General features: G+C 34.5%; 1 protein-coding gene across 7 annotated transcripts in view; it reads right to left on the reverse strand.

Moving 5' to 3' along the window:
• The window catches only part of ptprdb (protein tyrosine phosphatase receptor type Db), a 149,892-nt gene extending 140,105 nt beyond the window's left edge, over positions 1-9,787 (reverse strand). For all 7 annotated transcript variants that reach the window (XM_073944930.1, XM_073944874.1, XM_021475233.3 and 4 more), the window contains exons 1-2: positions 9,456-9,787; positions 4,465-4,487 (exon numbers count right to left, since the gene is read on the reverse strand). The gene's annotated coding sequence lies outside the window, so the exon portion shown is untranslated. The remainder of the gene's footprint in view (positions 1-4,464; positions 4,488-9,455) is intronic.
• Positions 9,788-21,452: the final 11,665 nt, after the last annotated feature.

Below are 21,452 nucleotides of genomic sequence, written 5' to 3' on the forward strand. Positions count from 1 at the left end.
TGAAGTGAATGCAGTCATTTTCATGCGAGGCCCAAAAGGAATTTACTGATATTTTTTAGCATGCTCTGTTCTGATTTAAGGAGATTTAAACATAGAAAACAGGGCTGTGTGATTTAATTGCGATTCTTTTGACAGATCTTGCAACTTTGATTTGATTCACGATTTAATTTTGTAGTCAAGCTTCATCTTAATAATCTGTCTCATAGCTTCTTACTGCTAAAATGCAGTTAGTGTTAGTTTAATTAAGGAACATGAAGGTATTAACTTCAACAATTTCTCAAATTTATTTTTAAATAGTCAGACATTAAACAGATTTTTTTTCAAGAGCAAGCAGTATGCTCGGATAAAATTACCTTACCTTTCTGTAAATAAATTCAATAGATAAAAAGAGATAATGTAGCTTATTATAAAAGTAAAAATATACATACAGTTGAAGTCAGGATTATTAACCACCCTGAATTATTAGCCCCCTGTTTATTTTTCCCCAATTTCTGTTTAACGGAGGGAAGATTTTTTCAACACATTTCTAAACATAATAGCTTTAATAACTCATCTCTAATAACTGATTTATTTTATCTTTGCGATGATGACATAAAAAATATTTTACTAAATATTTTTCAAGACACTTCTACACAGCCTAAAGTGCCATTGAAAGCCTTAACTAGGTAAATTAGGTAAACTAGGCAGGTTAGGGTAATTAGGCAAGTTATTGTATAACGATGGTTTGTTCTGTAGACGATCAAAAAAATATCTTTAAGGGGCTAAAAATTTTGACCTTAAAATGATTTAAAAAAAATTAACACTGCTTTTATTCTAGCTGAAATAAAACAAATAAGACTTACTCCAGAAGAAAAAAAATATTATCAGACATACTGTGAACATTTCTTTGCTTTGTTAAACATCACTTGGGATATATTTAAAAACGAAAAAAAGTTCAAAAGGATAGAAGAATAATTCTGACTTCAACTGTATATAAAATAGACACTCAGCAAACTAAAATACCTGATAAGAGTCAGGTTGAAAAGTTCTGATTGAGCAGAACGAAAGTGTGCCCACTCAATTGGACTATCATACATAGACAGCAGTCATGCATTTGCTCTGGGTTGGGGAAATTAAATAATACATATATATATATTCCATATCGCAGCCTCTTGCGATAAGCTAATCGCAATTAATCGCACAGCCCTAATAGAAAATGTGTTAAATAAATTGACACTACTACAATTTCTGTAATATGTCAAAGCGTTCTTAAATTGAAGCAACACCACGTTTTTTTTTTTTTTTGTAAAATAGGCTCAATTTACAAAAACTTTGTACAATCAACAGTTGCGTTTTACTGTTTTTTAAACAATTCAACCGAACGTTAGCACTTTTAGCTTAGCATAGATCATTGAATTGGGAAAAAAAATAGCAACTTTTCATTTTTCGATGGTACACAAAGTAAGTGTAGAAGACTTGATCTTTAAATAGGAAAATTATCTAACTTTTTGGTCAATTTCGAGCAAGATGCTAATGGTGTAATCCGACTCAATGATCTATGCTAAGCTAAGCTAACCTAAGCTAAAAGTGCTCCAACCAGACACGTAAAATGGCTGAATGGATTCAAAAATGTCAAAACTGAAATGTAGGTACACTCAAAAAAATGAATTTTGGCTTTTGTTGGTCCAAAGAATATAACTATGTTTAAATTAAACAATTTGCTTATGTTTGTGTACTAAAAATAAAAGTGTTATGTTGGAAAAAATTTGAAAAAGTAAGTTTTCACATTTAAACAGCTTGCTTAATTAACATGAATGAAAGGGAGTTGTGTTGCTTCTGCAGTACTGCATTTTGGTCAATAGGTGGAGTAATATCTGCACATGCGCAGTTTCAAAACAACACAGGAAGTAAGAAGATTCAAACCACAACGATCACTCTCAGCTCGTTTAGATCGGCGCCATAATATGGGAATCAAAAGATGAAGATTACAGTACAAATTGAGAACGTGCACAGAAAGCTTTGCTTAATGTGGACGCAGGTGAGATTTTTTTTACTTTGTATGTATTCATACTGAGGCTGTGACAACATTTGAATCACTAATGAACTTCCTTGTAATACTATGTTGTGTTTGTGTATAGTATTGTTATGAAATTGTCATGTTTCTTGTGTCTTTTTCACATTAAAGTCAGATTAATTTCTAGTTTTTTTGCATTCATGTGAAATTTTATACTTGGTATATATTAAGCCCAAAATAAAGTTGCAAACGTTGGTAGTAAGAAATAGTCTAATTTTAAATGAGTGTCAAGCAGTTTGTCAAGTTTTAATGCCAGTTTTGATAACTTACATAATATTAATTAAAAGGTGGTGTTGGCAAAGCATATGTGACGCTTAAATAGGATGACATCTAAGTTAGCATGATGACATATTTAATGTAAGCTTATTTGTTTGGTCATCTAACACATTTAAACTTTTAAGTTTAGTAGTTTGCAGTTTTTTTTCCATTTTTATTATTATAAATATATTATTCTAAATGCTATATATTTATATTATTAAATTTTATTATTACAAATCTTTGCTTACTCGCATCTTTTTTTCTCCCTCAGGTTTACAGCTCAGCCTCTGTCCCATATCTGGCTGAGGAGACTGTGGATAATCCAGGTACTATGTCTTTAGATGCCTAGACACGCATTAAAATGATGTACAGTAAAAATTACTAGTAATTTTAACTACTAATTTTTTAGTAAATTACTAATTGTCATTTCATGTCGTTTAGAACATCACCAGTGGAAAAAAAGGTGTGAATGCATTCTCAAAGCCCTTGTGAGGGAGTACACGGTAAGCCATTTACTTTTTTTTACATTTTGCATTTTCCTCTTAAACTATTTCCTCCTTTCACCTTTGATCTGTTGGTAAACTTTTTATTTTTTTACTTGACATTTTTAGGATGCTGGACATGATGAAGCACAAACCTTGATGTGCAACACCAACTTATGAATCTACAGTAGTTACATTAACATTTATCAGACTCTTTTGTCTAAAGTGACTTACAATTGAGGACACATTCAGCAAATCAACAAGAAGAGGCAATACACCCAAGATGTGCTAATTATACAAAAAATTGTTAAGAATGCTTCTACATGTGGTTTGTCAAGCCCACTCACCTGTGTGAAGCAGACTTCATGCACAATGTTTTTTTTGCGTGTGTGTTTGTTTTTTTAGATATAGGGAGTGGTTGTAAGAAAGTGTCTGGTGCAAATGTGCAGAAATGGTGCCCAGAGAGATGAATGTGTGTAGCTATTGCATGTTCTGTGATGGTTGGTCTAATTTATGATGTAATGCTGATTGTGTTACATTGCTTTAAAGTGGTAATCTTTCTTTGAACAACTGAAGTGTTATCTGCTTTTTCAGTGTAAAGAAGGTACAGCATAGTTTACAAAAGAAGACTTAATTTTTCTAAGTATATTTTTGTAACTCATTTAATGGCAGAATATTATTTTTAAATGTTTTTTGTAATATATGAAAAGTAATTTGAAAAGTGAATTTTATGATGTTTTTGTAAGCTTATTTTTGTAAATCATTTATTGTTTTTAATTTACTTCATACTTGTATTAATATTAATTTAATAGTATATTGTACATACAGTATTTAACTTATTGTAATAAGTGAAGATACAGATAAAGACAATATTTGGATTTTGATAATCATTTTATTGCTGGAAAATGTGTAAAACTGTAAAAATGCTATTGAGTAAACTCAATGAAACAGAAACAGTTTTTTTATTTGGTTAAACATAACAATATAAATTTTAGAATAATTGTACTTAAATAACTACATTGATTAAAGCTAAATTATGAATGTTACATTGATTGAACTAAACAACATTACATTACCTTTATGTAACTAACTTAAGTTCACTAAAATAAATATTCTTTCTTAAAGGTAACTTAACTCAGTTACGTGGAACGAGTGGACAAAAAAAAGTTAATTAACGCCAACATGTCATTTTTTTGAGTGTAAAGTGGAGTGTTCCATTACTCAATTTAAGTGATGTTTATTTATACAGCCCTTGTCATGATACATAATTAATAATAAAATTGGAAGCGGCTTTTAGAGGTTGCTTTATCACCTTCATATCGCAAAAATGTACAGATCTGGCGTAATACAATTATGCAAGTTCAAGCAAGATAAACATTATAAAAATGATAATTGCATTCTTTACATGCATTTGTAATTCCAATGTACGGAAAATGTTACACAAAATAAATCTGAAACAGATGCAAGTGCGGACATTTATTTCAGTCCATTTCAGATTCCATTTGTGGCTGTTAATTTGCCTCATGATTAACGGAGTTTCAGGTTCACGAACTGTAAAGATTGATCTCTGCCATGTGGCACATTTCACTTATCACCTCTCATTCTCACTCTGTCACCCTGCTTGTTAGCTTTACCAAGCTGTAAAAATACCAGTATGAAGATCTCACTTACCTCTGTGTTCTATTTGAGTCAATCTGGAAAACACAGAGAGAGAGAGAGAAAGACAGTGAGATGAATATAGTCATCCACAATGACAGCATTACACCAACGGTTCATTATCATGCAACTGTTTTCCAGACAAAAGATCAAAACAGCAGCCTTCATGAACTCTGGCAATTTCAGATGCTCTGTCATAGTTGATATAATGCAGCTATTCCTAACCAGGGCCGTGAACTCCCAGGAGGATACAAGGATACGATTTTGCTAACATTTTAAGATCTTGACTTTGATTGGTAAAATTTTTCAAACAGGGACTATGGCTTTAAAATAAATGATGTTATTAAATGCAAATATATTTTGGCATGATTTACATAATGATAAACAATGTTTACAGATGATGTTTACAGTTCTTTTTTAAAAGAAAAAAAACTAAAAACATTTAAAATGCACAGTTATATATATATATATATATATATATATATATATATATATATATATATATATATATATATATATATATATATATATATAACAATGCAGCATTTTAATGTAATGTGTAATGTCAACTAATACACAGTTAAAGTCAGAATTATTAGCGCCCCTGAATTATTAGCCCCCCTGTTAATTTTTTCCCCAATTTCTGTTTAACGTAGAGAAGGTTTTTTCAACACGTTTCTAAACATAATAGTTTTAATAACTTATTTAAAAAAATATATTTCTTTTATCTTTGCCATGATGACAGTACATAATATTTAACAAGATATTTTTCAAGACACTTCCATACAGCTTAAAGTGACATTTAAAGACTTAACTAGGTTTATTGGGTAACTGGGCAGGTTAGGGTAATTAGGCAAGTTATTGTATAACGATGGTTTGTTCTGTGGACTATCGAAAAAAAATATATAGCTCAAAGGGGCTAACAATTTTGACCTTAAAAGTGATTTAAAAAATTAAAACCTGCTTTTATTTTATGCCGAAATAAAACAAATAAGACTTTCTCCAGAAGAAAAAATATTATCAGACATACTGTGAAAATTTCCTTGCTCTGTTAAACATTATTTGGGAAATATTTAAAAATGAAAAAATATATATAATAATAATTTAAAGTGGGTCTAATAATTCTTACTACAACTGTATATAAGTATAGTCATGTGATAAAATGAGTACAGCATTATCACTCCAGTCTTCAGTTTCACATTATGTTTTAGAAGTCCATTGAAAAACACAGAAATGGTATTACCTTATCATGTTAATTTTGCTATTATGCATTTTTATTATCAATGTTGAAAACTGTTGTTAGTTTATGAATTCTTGGATTACTACTAAGAACAGAATTTATTTACATTTTTTTTTTATTGTAAACTTCCGCTAAAAGGTTTAGGCTCATTAATAATATTAATAAGAATAAATAATATGAATGAAAATTAAAATGAAATGGAAATGGATGGGAATGGGAAAATATAATGTATTTATTCAAATGACTATTGGAAACAACAAGCAAGGCAAACAAAAAACTGTTTATAGAGAATTCACAAAAATAGAAAGCAGCATGACTAGGCATGGGACGATAACCATTTTTAAGGTATACCATGGTTTGGAAAAGTCCAAGGTTTTAAAACCGCCAAAATTTTCTGTTATACCATTTCTACAGTATATGTAAGATATTTTTTTACGTTTTTATTTTTTGTTATTTTTAAATTGTAAAGAAATCAGTGTTTTTTTAACTAATGAAGACAGCAGAAGTCAATGATTCATTTAAATGATATAGCCTGACATGTTTACTGCTCCAAAATATTTTAAAAGTTTCTCAAAATAAAATATATTGGCTGCGTCCAAAATTGCTTACTACTCAGTACGTACTGCATTTGAATTTGAATGTACTACTCGACCGATCTCTCATGGTGTTTCATGGGATAGCAAAGCATCCATCGGAGGCGCACTTCAGAATCTTGCCGGAAGTAGGTCATCCGGGTACTTCTCCCATACTGTTTTTCAAATTCTATGAATTCGGACATACTACTCGGCTCACATACTAACTTTAGTGTACTATATAGTATGGAAGTATGCAAGTTCAGATGCAGCCATAGTGTTCAAAGCAGAAAAAAGTTTTTTTTTTACCCATGCAGACATTTAAAAAGAATATATTTTGGAGCATTAATCACAACATTGTGAAACCGTGGTATTTTTATCCAAGTTTATCATACCTTTACAATCTTATACCGGCCCATGACTAAGCACGATAGTAATATTAATAATTATAATAATAATACTTTTTTGGAATGCATAATATTGGAGTGGAATAATTTGATGTTTATATTTAATTAATTTAATTTAATAATTTAATTTAAAATTAAGTTATTTCATTAAATATTAGAAACAACAAGCAAGGCAAACAAAATACTGTTCTTTAAAGAATTTACAAAAATATTAAGTAGCATGACTATTTTTGACAAATTAATAATAATAATAAATCGTTTCTTGGAAAGGTGTCAAGGTGGCTCAGTGGGTAGCACGATCGCCTCGAAAGCAAGAAGGTCACTGGTTTGAATCCCGACTGGGTCAGTTGGCATTCCTGTGTGGAGTTTGTATGTTCTCCCCGTGTTAGCGTGGGTTACCTCCGGGTGCTCCGGTTTCCCACAAAGTCCAAAGACATGCGGTACAGGTGAATTGAATAAGCTAAATTGGCCGTAGTGTATGTGTGTGAGTGCAGGAGTGTATGGATGTTCCCCAGTGTTGGGTTGTGGCAGTAATTGCATCCGCTGCATAAAACATATGCTGGATAAGTTGATTCCGCTGTGGCGACCCCTGATTAATAAAGGGACTAAGTCAAAAAATAAAATGAATGTTTCTTGAACACCAAATCAGCTATGGTTTCCGAAGTATCGTGTGACACTTAAGACAAGTAATGACTGCTAAAAGTTACAATTTCAACGTCCATTTCAAACTATTTTGTACAGATAATCATTAATGTGTGCAGAAAAGGGTCACATTTCTAATCACACTCCCCATCAATGAAACAGTACAAAAAAAAGGTTGTGAAACACTACATAATGCCTCACTATCACGTTACAGAACTGCTACGGGAGATAAAATCATTCAGGGATCAACTGGCTGACAGGTCAAGAGGTCACGTCAAGTCACTGCACTAACCAGCAAATGCTGTGAAAGAGCTGCGCACGTATGTTTGAGGGAATATAGAGCAGGTCACGACTGTAACCCAGGCCTGTCGCTCCGGACTCAGAAAGAGGAGATTTTTAAGATTCCACTTCCTGCTTCTCTCTTCTTTTTCACACTCATCTTCTCTCTCACATTGGTACACACACTTTCACACCCACATCTTGAGAGAGTTGTTTGACTGTGTGCCTAATGATAATAGATGAGGTGTCAGGATGAAGGTGAGAGACACTAAGTCATCCTCACAGCACGAGGGAGAAACAGCTCATCTCGATCTCTCTCTCTCTCATTTTCACTTCGCCTATATCTACAGGCGCTAAAACAGAAGGAAAAAAGTGCATATAGAGCTTCTATTCTAACGCTATTGATGCCTTGCGTTTTGTTTTACTCTTACTTTTTGAGTAACGTGACCGTTCAGTGTCGGAGTTGTGAAAGGAAGAGGCTGGATATTCAAACCAGGCTGTCTTTTCAGTGTACATTAGAGGAGCGGGGAAGAAGTCAGCACTTTACGCAAGTCTTTTGAGAAAATGTCAAAATATGACAGGGCTGAACAGATATAAAAAAACTGCTTATGCAAGCCTCTTGTCTCTCAGTAAAGTGACCTCTGCTTCTCAAGTGCATCCCTATACATGCACAGGCATGAGGAGTCGCAAACTGACACAACATAAAAATGCAAAATGCAGAAGAGAATCTCTGTGACATTATTTCATGTCATTTAAAAGTATGGGGAATGGGAAAGCAAAAGCAACTCACGTTGAGTTTCATAACATTTTTTTGTTACTGTTTCTAAAAAAACAGGCATTTCTCAGAATTTTACTGTAAAAGGATAATGTGAGTGTTTTCAGAGTTGCATTTTGGTGGCAATATATATTCCTATCTATGTTTTGCGTTACTATAAAGTGTGCTGATAACTAGTTATATCATGACATAGATGTCACAAGATGACCCAGAGATACATTTATCTGTGCATTCTCCAGTGACTGTGGTCACACAAAGATAACATCAGGGTGACAAACATGACACTATAATTGACTAAACAACATAAAAATGGAACTTCTAATATTCCTACGTGGCGTTATGTGAACTCGCCTTTCAATTAATTAAGAATTCATTTATTCAAAATATTATTTTTAAAATGTATAATCCATAAGGCAAATGTCTTTTTAAAGTTTTATTACTACTTTTTTAGCTAGTAAATAACATTTATTTGTAGAATGGCACTTCTTACAATGCAACATTGCATGCACTGTCCAGTATAGTCTAAAAATTCTGCATATAACTGTAGTTTTATTATTTTAGTCATTTTAATATTTTAGTGCTGCAATATTTGCACTGTATTGCATTGTATTTTAAGAATGTAATAAAATGTCTTGATGACAATAAAATATAATATTTTACTGCCTTCTAGAGTATAACTTGACGTTTTACTATACCAATTATTCCACGACAAATATATTTTACAGTCTGGTTACTAACAGCCTCCAGGCATTGCAAGTTTGCACGAAAAGCACCAAAACTTTAAGACTTTTAATGAGTTCATCCTGTCCTAAAAATGTTCGCTAGAGCTTACAAATCTAATAAATAATTCAATTTAAGAGCGGTCTGCACATTTACGGCTGAATAACGACGTGTTCTGTGAAAGCACTGTGAAATCCTGGACATTTCTTTTCAACAGTCTTCCTAACAATAGTTGGTCTTTTAACGAATATGACGGGGCGCGCGCGCGCACACACATACACAGTGACACAAACACACACACGCACACACTGAAACACTTGACCACAGAACCGGACGACCTCGCTTCACCGTGTAGCGGCGCGAGCTCTTACCGGATTCTCCAGGTACAGTCGCGGTGCGAGGAGATCCCGGTGGAGATCCGTCTCTCTATCCGCCCGAGTGAGAGTCCAAGACCCAGTAACTCCGACAAAAAAAAGACGAGTGCGGTCTGTACGCTTCTCAAAAAGCCGACGAGTCCACGCGCATAACCCAATATAAGTGATGAGGTCTGGGAGCTTTTGGAGCGCCGCGCTCGCACCCCTGCTGTTAAAAATACTCTCCTCCAGACTCAGGTGCAGGTGGTCTTTAGGGTCGCGCGCAGGCAGAGGAGTCGGAGCGCAAGTTGATCTCAACACATATCAGATGCAGACGCGAACAAAGATATGCAGGATGCAGTCCGTACACACACGTGCGTGCGCGCGCGCGCGCGTCGAGGGGTGACGATTTACAATAGATTTTGTTGGCATTGAAATCTTACAACGGCGTTTTAGCATGAAATCCACTTGTTTTTGTGTGTGTGGCGAATTTTAAACACTATTTGATAACAGAAGACCAAAGGGGATCTGAGCCTAGAGCAATAAAAATCTCATCATCATTCATAAACTCATCAAAAGACAACACACACAGTGCATCTATTCCAGGACATCCCATTGGCTTCATTAGACGGAGTGTGATCTCATTAACAACACAACACAAAGCTTTAGCAACATGCATATTCATGTATATTCCATGAGCATCATTGTGATGATGTATGATGTTCAGAGTGTGTTTGTTTGAAAATAAAAAACTAGGTCGTATAGCCCACCCAGAGCTTCCTGTGCTTATGGGGGGCTGTGTAGAAAGAAAACACACACAAACACATCAAACATTCAATTACACAACACTCAAGGCACACGAAATGACCTGATACCAGCCTTCGCGATTCCAACCTCATTCTGGCTGCCTAAATTAATGTATACTGTAAGAAACAGACGATAAGAGAAGGTGAATAATGAGCAGGCCCAGACTGAATGTGCTGAGGTTTTTTTCCTCTCTCTTTCTCTCTCTCTCACTCTCCCTCCCTCCCTCTCTTACATCCACAGTTTCTGTACTGATTTTGGTGGAGAAAGTTTGTGGAATTGAAATATAATAATATTGCAAATATGATATATTATATAAAGGGAGCTGAGAGTACGGTACAGTTTTATTGGGAGCTGAAAGCGTTATCAAATTGGCTGATATATTTTATAAATAAAAGTGCAGGAGAATATGCAAAAATCTGTGAATGCCTGACACGTAAAAAAAAAAAAAAAAAAACAGATTGCTGGAAATGTATAAAGGGAGAGTTCAGCTGAAAGTAAAAACACTTTTATTTTTTTTGCCATATCAATGATTTTTTTTTTACACAATTTGCATGATGGATTGCATTAATATAATTATTATAATCTGCATAATTTATGTAATAACTGATCACATTTGAATGTAAATATTTCTTTTTAGTGGTTTCCCACCTTTTTAATTCGGAAAGGAGCAGAGAGAGGGGAAGGGTCAGCAAAGGACCTTGAGCCGGGAATCAAACTTAGGTCGCCGTAAGCACCTATATGTCAGCACACTTAAACACTAGGCTATTGGCACTGACCAATGTTCTTAATTCAAATTATATATATATATATATATATATATATATATATATATATATATATATATATATATATATATATATATATATATATATATATATTTAAACAAAGCTACTTATGTGTCATGTTCATTCATTCATTAATTTTCTTTTTGGCTTATTCCCTTTTTTAATCAGGGGTCGCCACAGCGGAATGAACTGCCAACATATCCAGCATATGTTTTACATAGCGGATGCCCTTCCAGCCGCAACCCAAAACTAGGAAACACCACTAAAATCTTGCATTCACGTATACACTACGGTCAATTTGGTCCATTCAATTCACCTATAGTGCACGTTTTTGGAGTGTGGTGGATAACCGAAGCACCCGGAGGAACCCCGAACATGGGGAGAACATACAAACTCCATACAGAAATGGCAAATGACCAAGCTGGGGCTCGACCTTCTTGCTGTGATGCGATCGTGCTACACACTGCGCCACTGTGACAGCCCTAATCATATATTGTTTAGCTTATAATATATTTATGTATTCATCTTTCTGAACCTGGGGACAAATTAAACAAGCAAAAAACAAACATAAATGAATAAAGAAATAATAATAATCAGTGATTGTGTTTGCTTGTATTCCTCACATTGTGGGGACCAAATGTCCACACAAATATAGCAATAACAGTACATCATTAGGCCCTTATGAAAAAAAAGTCTCATAAATCACACAGAATTAATTATTATGAAAATGTAAAATTGCAGATTGGTTCCATTGAGAGATGGCTTTAGTGGTAAGCTTGGGGTAGGGGGATCGAATATACGCTTTGTATAGTATAAAATCAGTACATCTATGATTTTATAATTTTATAAGTCTTACTAAAGGTAGCTGTGTGTGTGTGCCCTGTGTGTTTTCATGTCTGTGGGTGTAAAGCTGTAATTGTTATTGTGTGTTTTACAGTGTCTGTGTTTTTACAATTTTAAAGTGTGTGTTGGTGGGTGTATATTATAAAAGTAGGAAAGAGTTGTGCAGGTTTGGAACATCTAAAGGTTCTATCATCTAAAGGAGGGTGCCCAAACTCTGTCCAGAGTTTTGTTGCCAACCTGCCAATATGTTTATGCTAGTTAAAGCTTGAGTAGCTGGTTCAGGTTTGTTTAATTGGGGTTAGAGCTATACTCTGCAGGACACCACCCACTAGGTCCGAATCTGGGCACCCATGACCTAAAGCCAGGTAACAAAAATGTAACACCCACCTTTGTAGTGAATAATAAACATTGGTAAATAAGTACATTCAATCCGCACAATACACCATTTTTAGCTAGTTTTTGATAAAATATTACTTAAATATTACAACTTGCTCTGGTGTCATGGTGGCGCAGTGGGTAGAACGATCGCCTCACAGCAAGAAGTTTGCTGGTTCGAGCCCCAGCTGGGTCAGTTGGCATTTCTGTGTGGAGTTTGCATGTTCTCCCCGTGTTCAGGTGTTTCCCCACAGTCCCCCACAGTCCAAAGACAAGCACTATAGGTGAATTCTTACATTTATTTTCTTTTAAGCTTAGTCCCTTAATTAGTCTGGGGTCGCCACAGCGGAATGAACTGCCAACTTATCCAGCATTTGTTTTATGCAGTGAATGCCCTTGCAGCCGCGACCCAACACTGGGAAACACTCATACACTCTTGCATTCACAATCATACACTACGGCCAATTTATCTCATTCAATTCACCTATAGTGCACGTCTCTAATAGCACGTTGTTGCCCTCAGGCAAAATCAAAGCAAACAGTTGTTTGGGGGCTAGGGGGGAGCACATTTTATGATGGATTGATTGATTGATTGATTGATTGATTGATTGATTGATTGATTGATTGATTGATTGATTGATTGATTGATTGATTGATTGATTGATTGATTGATTTATAAAGGACCCCCAAGCACCCAAAAATCACAAAAAAATAAATAAATTCTCCTAAAACAAAAACATGCCAGAAGGTTAAGTGTATGATAAATTTAACTAATAAAAAATAAAAATAAAGAATGAATGAATGACGTATAAAGAACACTTTAATGCTAACATTTTCAAAACTCACACTGGAAGAACATTCATAACCTGCCAGAACATAAGCCACATTTCGAAGACTCTTCCATGTTAACTGTGACGAGGCTGAGGGCTGAGTAAATACTGTGTGTGCACCTTTATTAAGGTCAGAAAACACTCCACACTTGCAACTCAGCACCTTGCTCAAAGGTGAGAGGTCAAAGACACACAACCATAACTCTCTCTAAATCAGTCCCGGGGGACTGTTTGCGTGTGTACATGTCGGCCGCCATATCAAGCAATGAATTAAAAACAGTCAAGAGTTAAGAGCGACCAAATATGAGATAATGCATGCAAGCCTAATTAGAAAGAAACACCTTTCTTCTCACTTCTTGTCTCACTTTTCTGAGGGCGAGATAAGAAGACAATGTGCGTGAGGAAGCAAAATGTGTGTTGATTGCGTGCATGTGTGAGAGAGAGCTTATGTGTGAGTATGCAAGAGTGTGTGTGTGTGTGTGTGTGTGTGTGTGTGTGTGTGTGTGTGTGTGTGTGTGTGTGTGTGTGTGTGTGTCTCATCACCATACAGCTGAGACTGCAGGTGGTGGATCTTTCAGTGAAAGACTGTCTCACTTCTCATAAGAATCACTGCCAGATAACACACACAGAAGCCACTGTTTGTCACTCACACACACACACGCATGCACACACACACACAGCAAATGAAGAAATAATCAAGCCTGATCACAAAACATGCTGGACACATTAAACGCGATTAAGCAGATGCCTTGGAAGGTATTAAATGTTTATTGCTCATAATTCTCTAAATAACAATAAAGTGTTTGTCAGTTAAACCTAGAAAGCTGCACTGCTTACATAAATGCGCAATTAAAAACAATGAAGTGGGAAAGAGCTCAGAGTACGGTGCAGTTTATTGGAATCTGAAACCGTTATCAAATTGGCTGAAATATTTAATAAATGAAAGTGGCAGGAGAAAATGAAAACATTTGTAAATGGCTGAAAGGCTTAATATTTATTGCTAGAAATGTATTTTTATGGGAAAGTTCAGGTAAATATAAATGCTAAATAAAAAAAAAATGATTTGTTTAGATTGAAGATTGTGTTGTGTAAAATAAATGTGATCTCATAACGATGATATGCTAATATACACTCATCAGCCACTTTATTAGGTACACCTGTCCAACTTCTTGTTAACTCACATTTCTAATCAGCCAATCACATGGCAGCAACTCAATGCATTTAGGCATGACATGGTCAAGATGATCTGCTGCAGATCAAACTGAGCATCGGAATGGGGAAGAAAGGGGATTTAAGTGACTTTGAATGGGCATGCATAGTTGTTGGTGCCAGACGGGCTGGTCTGAGTATTTCAGAAACTGATGATCTACTGGGATTTTCACGCACAAACATCTTTAAACATCTTTATGTATACATACACACACACACATATATATATATATATATATATATATATATATATATATATATATATATATATATATATATATATATATATATATATATATATATATTCTTGACATTTGTTTTTGTGTTTTTTTTTCAAAAGCATAATACATTCTTTATTTCTTGGTTCTTTAATTCCATTAAATAATTGATTCTATTTATTCTTTTCTATTTTGCAATAAAGTTTACTCTTTTGTTGCTTTTACAGTGCTGCAAAGCAACTGATTACATGTAATCTATAGATTACATAATTAGATTTCAAACATTTAGTATTTTAAATTTGTTTATAATATGCTGCTAATTAGATTACAGTTATATTTAACGATTACGTGGAATATGAATTATGGGATCCAATATTGATCATTAAAAATTTTTTTCTCATCTTGGGTGTTTAATGCGTTTGCCCTCCAGAGAGGGAGTGCACAGATTAATTAGAGTCTGAACACACACACACATATGCACGCGCACACACACACACACACATACACACACACACACTCACATGCACGCACACACATACTGACACCATATATGTGTCTATGTGTTCCTCTGCATTTTGTTCTCATATCCAGTTGTTCCTATAGCTCAACATTACATCTTGATCAGAATTTTCTTTGTATTTTTTCTCTCTTGCACACAGTTTCATGTTTCTCCATCTTTTTTGTCTTATATTCTCCTCCTTCACAGGCTAAAACAGGAGAGGGACCATTAGACGTATAGCAGAATCTCAGAAACAGCTTTGATCATCTGTTCATTAGATCACATGGGAATATCATGGGGAAGGAGACAGATACGGGGATGGGCGTTGGAGTATTTTTCAATACGATGCAGCAAATTTGTAATGTCAGATTGTGTTGCAGCCACAAGCTCGAATCTATCACTTAACCTTCCCCTAATATTTATATACACACACACATATAAAGTTGAAGTCAGAATTAATAGAATTAATAGCCGTCCTGTGATTTCTATTTAATGAGATTAAATATTTCCCAAATTATGTTTAACAGAGCAAGGACATTTTCACAGTATTTCCTATAATATTTTTTCTTCTGGGGAAAGTCTTATTTGTTTTATTTCGGCTGGAATGAAAGCAGTTTTAAATTTTGCTAAAACCATTTTTAGGTCAATATTGTTATCCCCATAAGCAATATTGTTTTCAATTGTCTATAGAACAAACCATCATTATACAATGGTTTGCCTAATTACCCGTACCTGCCTCATTAACTTAGTTAAACCTTTAAATTGCACTTCCAGCTGAATAATAGTATCTTAAAAAATATTTAGTAAAATATTATGTACTGTCATCATGCATTATTTTTCCTTCAGCTAAGTCTCTATTACAGCAGAATGAACTGGCAACTATTCCGGCATATGTTTTACCCTTCCAGCTGCAACCAAGCACTGGGAAAAACCCAACCCAGGCTCAATCTGAAAATGTACCCCTATATACATTTCTGGAAATGCCAAATACATCCTAGGAAGTATGTTTTTTGTAACTTTGTTTTTGCAATTTGACCATGAGGCCGCTGTGTACGCCTTTTCAGATCTCAAATTTCTCTCATGAGTGTTGATCGCATCTGCTATTCACGTGTAAATCCACCAGAGGCTGCTGTCAACAGACTGACTGATCAACTCACCCACCCTCCTCATTTCCTAAACCCAACTAATAGTGTTTTCAAACGCAATCCAGAAAAAGCCCTCGCCTGATTTTTACCACATTTTCAGATTTTACCACGTTCTCACCCTGTCGTTTACTAGTTTATTCAAATTTTTGGTTTCAATTTTTGTCTTACGCGCTTTCTGGAAGCATTCTTCACTGGACTCGAACCCAGTGCTTAATTTGTAAATTACAAGGTCCCGGAACAGATTAAAGAAACGGATCCGGCATGTTACCAGAGGAGGGGGGACGTCGCTGATGAAAGTAAGGGGGGGGGGGGGGGGGGGGGTTAAATTTAGTTTATTCAATTCACCTATAGCGCATGTCTTTGGACTGTGGAGGAAACCAAAGGAAACCCATGCGAACATGGAGAGAACATGCAATCTCCATGCAAAATGACCACCTTGCTGCTCATACTGCCATCATGGCAAAGATAAAAGTAATCAGTTATTAGAAATTAGTCATTAAAAATATTGTGTTTAGAAATGTGTTGAGACCATCTTATTTCCGTTAAACAGAAATTGGGGGAAAACAAACAGGGGGGCTAATTATTCAGGAGGGCTAATAATTCTGACTTCCACTATGTGTGTGTTTGTGTGTATGTGTGTAAAAGTGTATTTTTATTCTCTCAGACATATAGTATGATGAAACCTTTCAGGTTACCAATAAAACTGTATAAAACTGAATAAAAACATTTTTTCATCTTTGTGAAAATTATGAATATCTATGTGTGTGTGTGTGTGTGTGTGTGTGTGTGTGTGTGTGTGTGTGTGTGTGTGTGTGTGTGTGTGTGAATCTCTTTGGATAATAGAAAAAAGCTTTTTTTAAAAGAGAAATAATGTGTGTGCCATTTAATGTGTCATTGCTGAATAAAACCATCATTGTGTATAAATGTCTTCGTTAATGATGCATTTAATGTGCTGTTGCTAAATAAAAGCATTAAATACTTATAAAAAACTTGACAACATCAATCATTTTGGAATTACAATTAAATTAAAACTACTATATAAGTTGGGTTTACAAGAGTTCATTCATCTCACAAACAGGACCATTCAGCACAACTCTGCTTTAGCTTTTCCTCAATGTCTTGTTTCTACTGAAACCCCCAGAGAAACAGCGCAGGAAACCCAGACCACATGACTTGTGTTATTATGTAGGACAAATCTAGTGTCCGGTAGTGCGACGGTTCACCCTCCTGTTCTCTCAGATGAAATTACCTCCGCCATATCCTCCATTTTCTAGATCTGGCTGAGGTATTTTTTGAGCTGGCGATGGAAAATAAATGATTGAAAACCATTTCAACTTTTCTTGAGGCAATCCACATGGACTGTAATGACATGACGCCAGAGGCCTGTCATTCTAGGCTGTACTTCCACCCTCTGTTCGGCCAAGCAGCCAGATTCGGTTGTCATGTTGATGAAATTATGCAGTTGCATCCAAATGGCAGGATGTAAACACCTGTTCTTTCATTTTGTACAATCCACTACATGACCAATCCACAGTATGGCCTACACAGACATGCATTTGTGGTATTACATACAGTTAAAGTAAGAATAATTAGCCAGCCTGTGAATGTTTTTTTCTTTTTTCACAATATTTCCCAAATTATGTTTACCAAAGCAAGATTTTTTCCACAGTATTTCCTAAAATATTTGTTTTTCTGGAAAGCCTTGTTTGTTTTATTTCGGCTAGAATAAAAGCAGTGTTGTATTTTTTTCTTAAACATTTTAAGGTCAATTTTATTAGCCCCCTTAAGCATTTTTTTTTACTTCACGCTGAATGCTAGTATCTCGAAAAATATCGAGTTAAGTATTACGTACTGTAATCATGGCAAAAATAAAATAAATCAGTTATTAGAAATGAGTTATTAAAACTATTACTTTTAGAAATGTGTTGAAAAAATATTTCTTTTAAACAGAAATTGTGGAAAAATATACAGAGGGGCTAATAATTCAGAAGGGCTAATAATTCTGACTTCATATATACATGCTACCTATCAAAACACCACTAATTATTAATTATTACTATTTTATTTATTTACTTATTTTAATGTTTGTTTAAACAAACAGTCTCTCGTTTTCATCAAGGCTTTCATTTATTTGGTTAAAAATACAGTAAAAGCTGTCATTTTATGAAATATCATTAGCCATGCACAAGTAAAGCAATTTTTCATACAGTAAAGCAATTGCATGAAGCAATTTTCAGCCATCGACTAAAAACAGTCAATGATCAAGGCCCATTATATGCTGTCAATCAAAAAAATAATCAAATTTCCATCACATTTGTGCTGTCTGCAAAAAGAAATATCTCTTCCGATGAATTGGCAGACAATGAAAATAACACTGCAGTTTGTGAGCTGTGAACTTCAAGAACTTACACACCTTGAAGGCCGATGAGGACTATGACCATTCATTCATTCATTTTCCTTTGGCTTAGTCCCTTTATTTAACAGAGGTCGCCACAGAGGAATGAACCACCAACTTATCCAGCATTTGTTTTACACAGCAGATCCCTTCCAACTGCAACCTAGTACTGGGACACACCCATACACACTTACATTCACACACATACACTATGGCCAATTTAGTTTATTCAGTTCCCCTCGTTTTTGGACTATGGGGGAAACCGGAGCATTCGAAAGAAACCCACATGAACACGGGGAGAACATACAAACTCCTCACAGAAATCACAACTAACCCAGCCGGGACTCAAACCAGGGACTTCATTGCTGTGAAGTGACTATGCTAACCACTGCCACCATGCCGCTGCTTGACTATGACCAGTCAAAGCTAAATTTTGAGTCAATGGTTTAAAATACAATTCTTTCTTCATTTACTTTCTCTCCATTTGTTCCAAACCCGATTGAGGTATCTTCCTTTGAGCAGAAAAGAAGACATTTTAAAGAATGGTGGAAGTCTTTACTCATTGATTTACATTGTATGTTTTTTTTTTTTTACTGTTGATTTGAATGGCTACCCGGTTTCCAACATTCTTCAAAATATTTTCTTTTGTGTTCAGCAAAAATAAAAAACTCATACATTTTTTAAGCACTCGTGGGAGAGTAAATGAGGAGTAAATCTAAATTCTATCTTTAGAATTTAGTAAATGAGCATTGCACTTTCTGTTCACGACTAAAACCACCCTTACACACAAACACGTGCATTACATAAGCCTCAGATGGTAAAACCACATGTGGAATGCACACATGAAACATGTTGAAGCAATCCTTCACCAAATCTTTCTAACATACTGATTGGCTGCTCAGTTCTTATCAATTATTTTTGAAGGGCACCTATTTTACCCCTTTTACAAGATGTAAGATAAGTCTTTGGTGTTTCCAGGATGTATCTGTAAATTTCAGCCCAAAATATCCATCAGATTATTTATATATAACATAAACCCATTTTTTGTACATTGTAGCTGTTTTTGTAGCCTGTTGCTTTAAATGCAAATGAGCTGCTTCCCCCTCTCCCACCGTTCCCACATGCATGTCTGCTTCTCATGCATTACGTCAGATAAACTGCAGTCAGTGATAGAGACAGACACGGATAAAGCTAAAATAATGTCATGAGTCAAAAATACCAATTACGTTTATTTGATGCATTTGGGGTGGAGTCTATTCAAGCCATCTGAAATGATGAGTCACGTACAAATGCCTGTTTCAGTACACACACACGATTTTACTCTATAACAAATAAATGCACTGTTTTAACCTTTAAACTTAAAATTAATTATTGAGGTGAAGCTGATTACAGAGTGTTGTACATACACGTACAGCACAATTCACATTTATAAAATCCAATTAATAAATTTAAATCACGATTCATAAATACATAAAAAATAAACACACAAATCATACATATTTTTGCAATGAATTAGATTTGTATATGTTATGAATTGTTTTGAATTTAAGAATTGGATTTATGTATTTGCGAATCATGTTTTTGTATTTACAAATTGGATTTGTGTATTTACGAATTGTGTTTTGAATTTACAAACTGGATTTGAGTATTTTTGAATTATGTTTTAAATTTATGAACTGGGTTTGTGTAGTTTTGAATCGTGTGTTGAATTTACAAATTGGATTTGTTTATTTACAGTACGAATTATGTTTTGAATTAACAAAATGGAATTGTTTATTTTTGAACCGGGTTTTTGAATTTACAAATTTTATTGGTCTATTTACGAATAAAGTTTTGAATTTATTTATTAGATTTGCATATTTTTAAATCATGTTTATGAATTAAAAAATTTGATTTGTGTATTTATGAATTGTGCTTTGAACTTATGAACTGGTTTTGTGTATTTTTAAATTGCATTTTGGATTTACAAACAAGATTTGAGTATTTTCGAATCCAGTTTTAAATTTATGAACTGGATTTTTGTATTTTTGAATCGTGTGTTAAATTTATGAATTGGAGTTGTTTATTTACAGTACGAATCATGTTTTGAATTTACGAACTTGATTTGTGTATTTCTGAATCACGTTTAAAATTTACAAACTGTATTTGCATATTTTTAAATCGTGTTTTGAAATTATGAATTGAATTTGTTTATTTTACAAAATTTATGTGGATCTATGAATTTTACTTTAGTCAAACTGATCTGACTCCATAGTTTCTTTGCAAAAAGTGTGTTCATGTTATTATGGAGACATGACACCTGCCAATCAGTTTAGCAGGCAGGAAAAACTACACAAAAGTTTATTTCCATCAAAGTTAATGTTTTTGGCTGGTAGTGTACTTTCATAAAACTCAGTTTAGATAATTTTCATAAAAAAGTGAGACAGTTGATTAAACCATTTCCAAATTAGCAAGTCGCCAAAATGTGCTGCCACAGATTTCAAGTTGAACTGTCCTTGAGGGGACATTCGGACCCCCAACAACGTACACGAAATGTGACCTACACGCACACAAAGCGCCAATAACCTGCTGTTCCATTCAGGACAATCATTCTTCCTAACACCATAACCTTCAGTCAGTCGTTTACTTTACCATTCATCCATCTCACATACTCACTCACTCACACACACACTAACTCAAATCCATTAAGACTCAGGAAGCCCGGGATAGCAGGCGTTAAAGTTATGAGTCATTAAAGTAAATCTGAGACACATCAGACCTTAAGACATCACTGGAAAATGTAATACCGTTATACACTCAAGTGCAGCTCTCGTGTAGAAACACACACACACACACACACACAGGTTTTTTTTTTTTTTTTTGACTGGTAGGTAGATGCTCTTACACCCTGGAGGCAGCCTGACCCAATT

Source organism: Danio rerio, chromosome 1 (genome assembly GCF_049306965.1).
Source record: "Danio rerio strain Tuebingen ecotype United States chromosome 1, GRCz12tu, whole genome shotgun sequence".
Classification (NCBI taxonomy): Eukaryota; Metazoa; Chordata; class Actinopteri; order Cypriniformes; family Danionidae; genus Danio; species Danio rerio.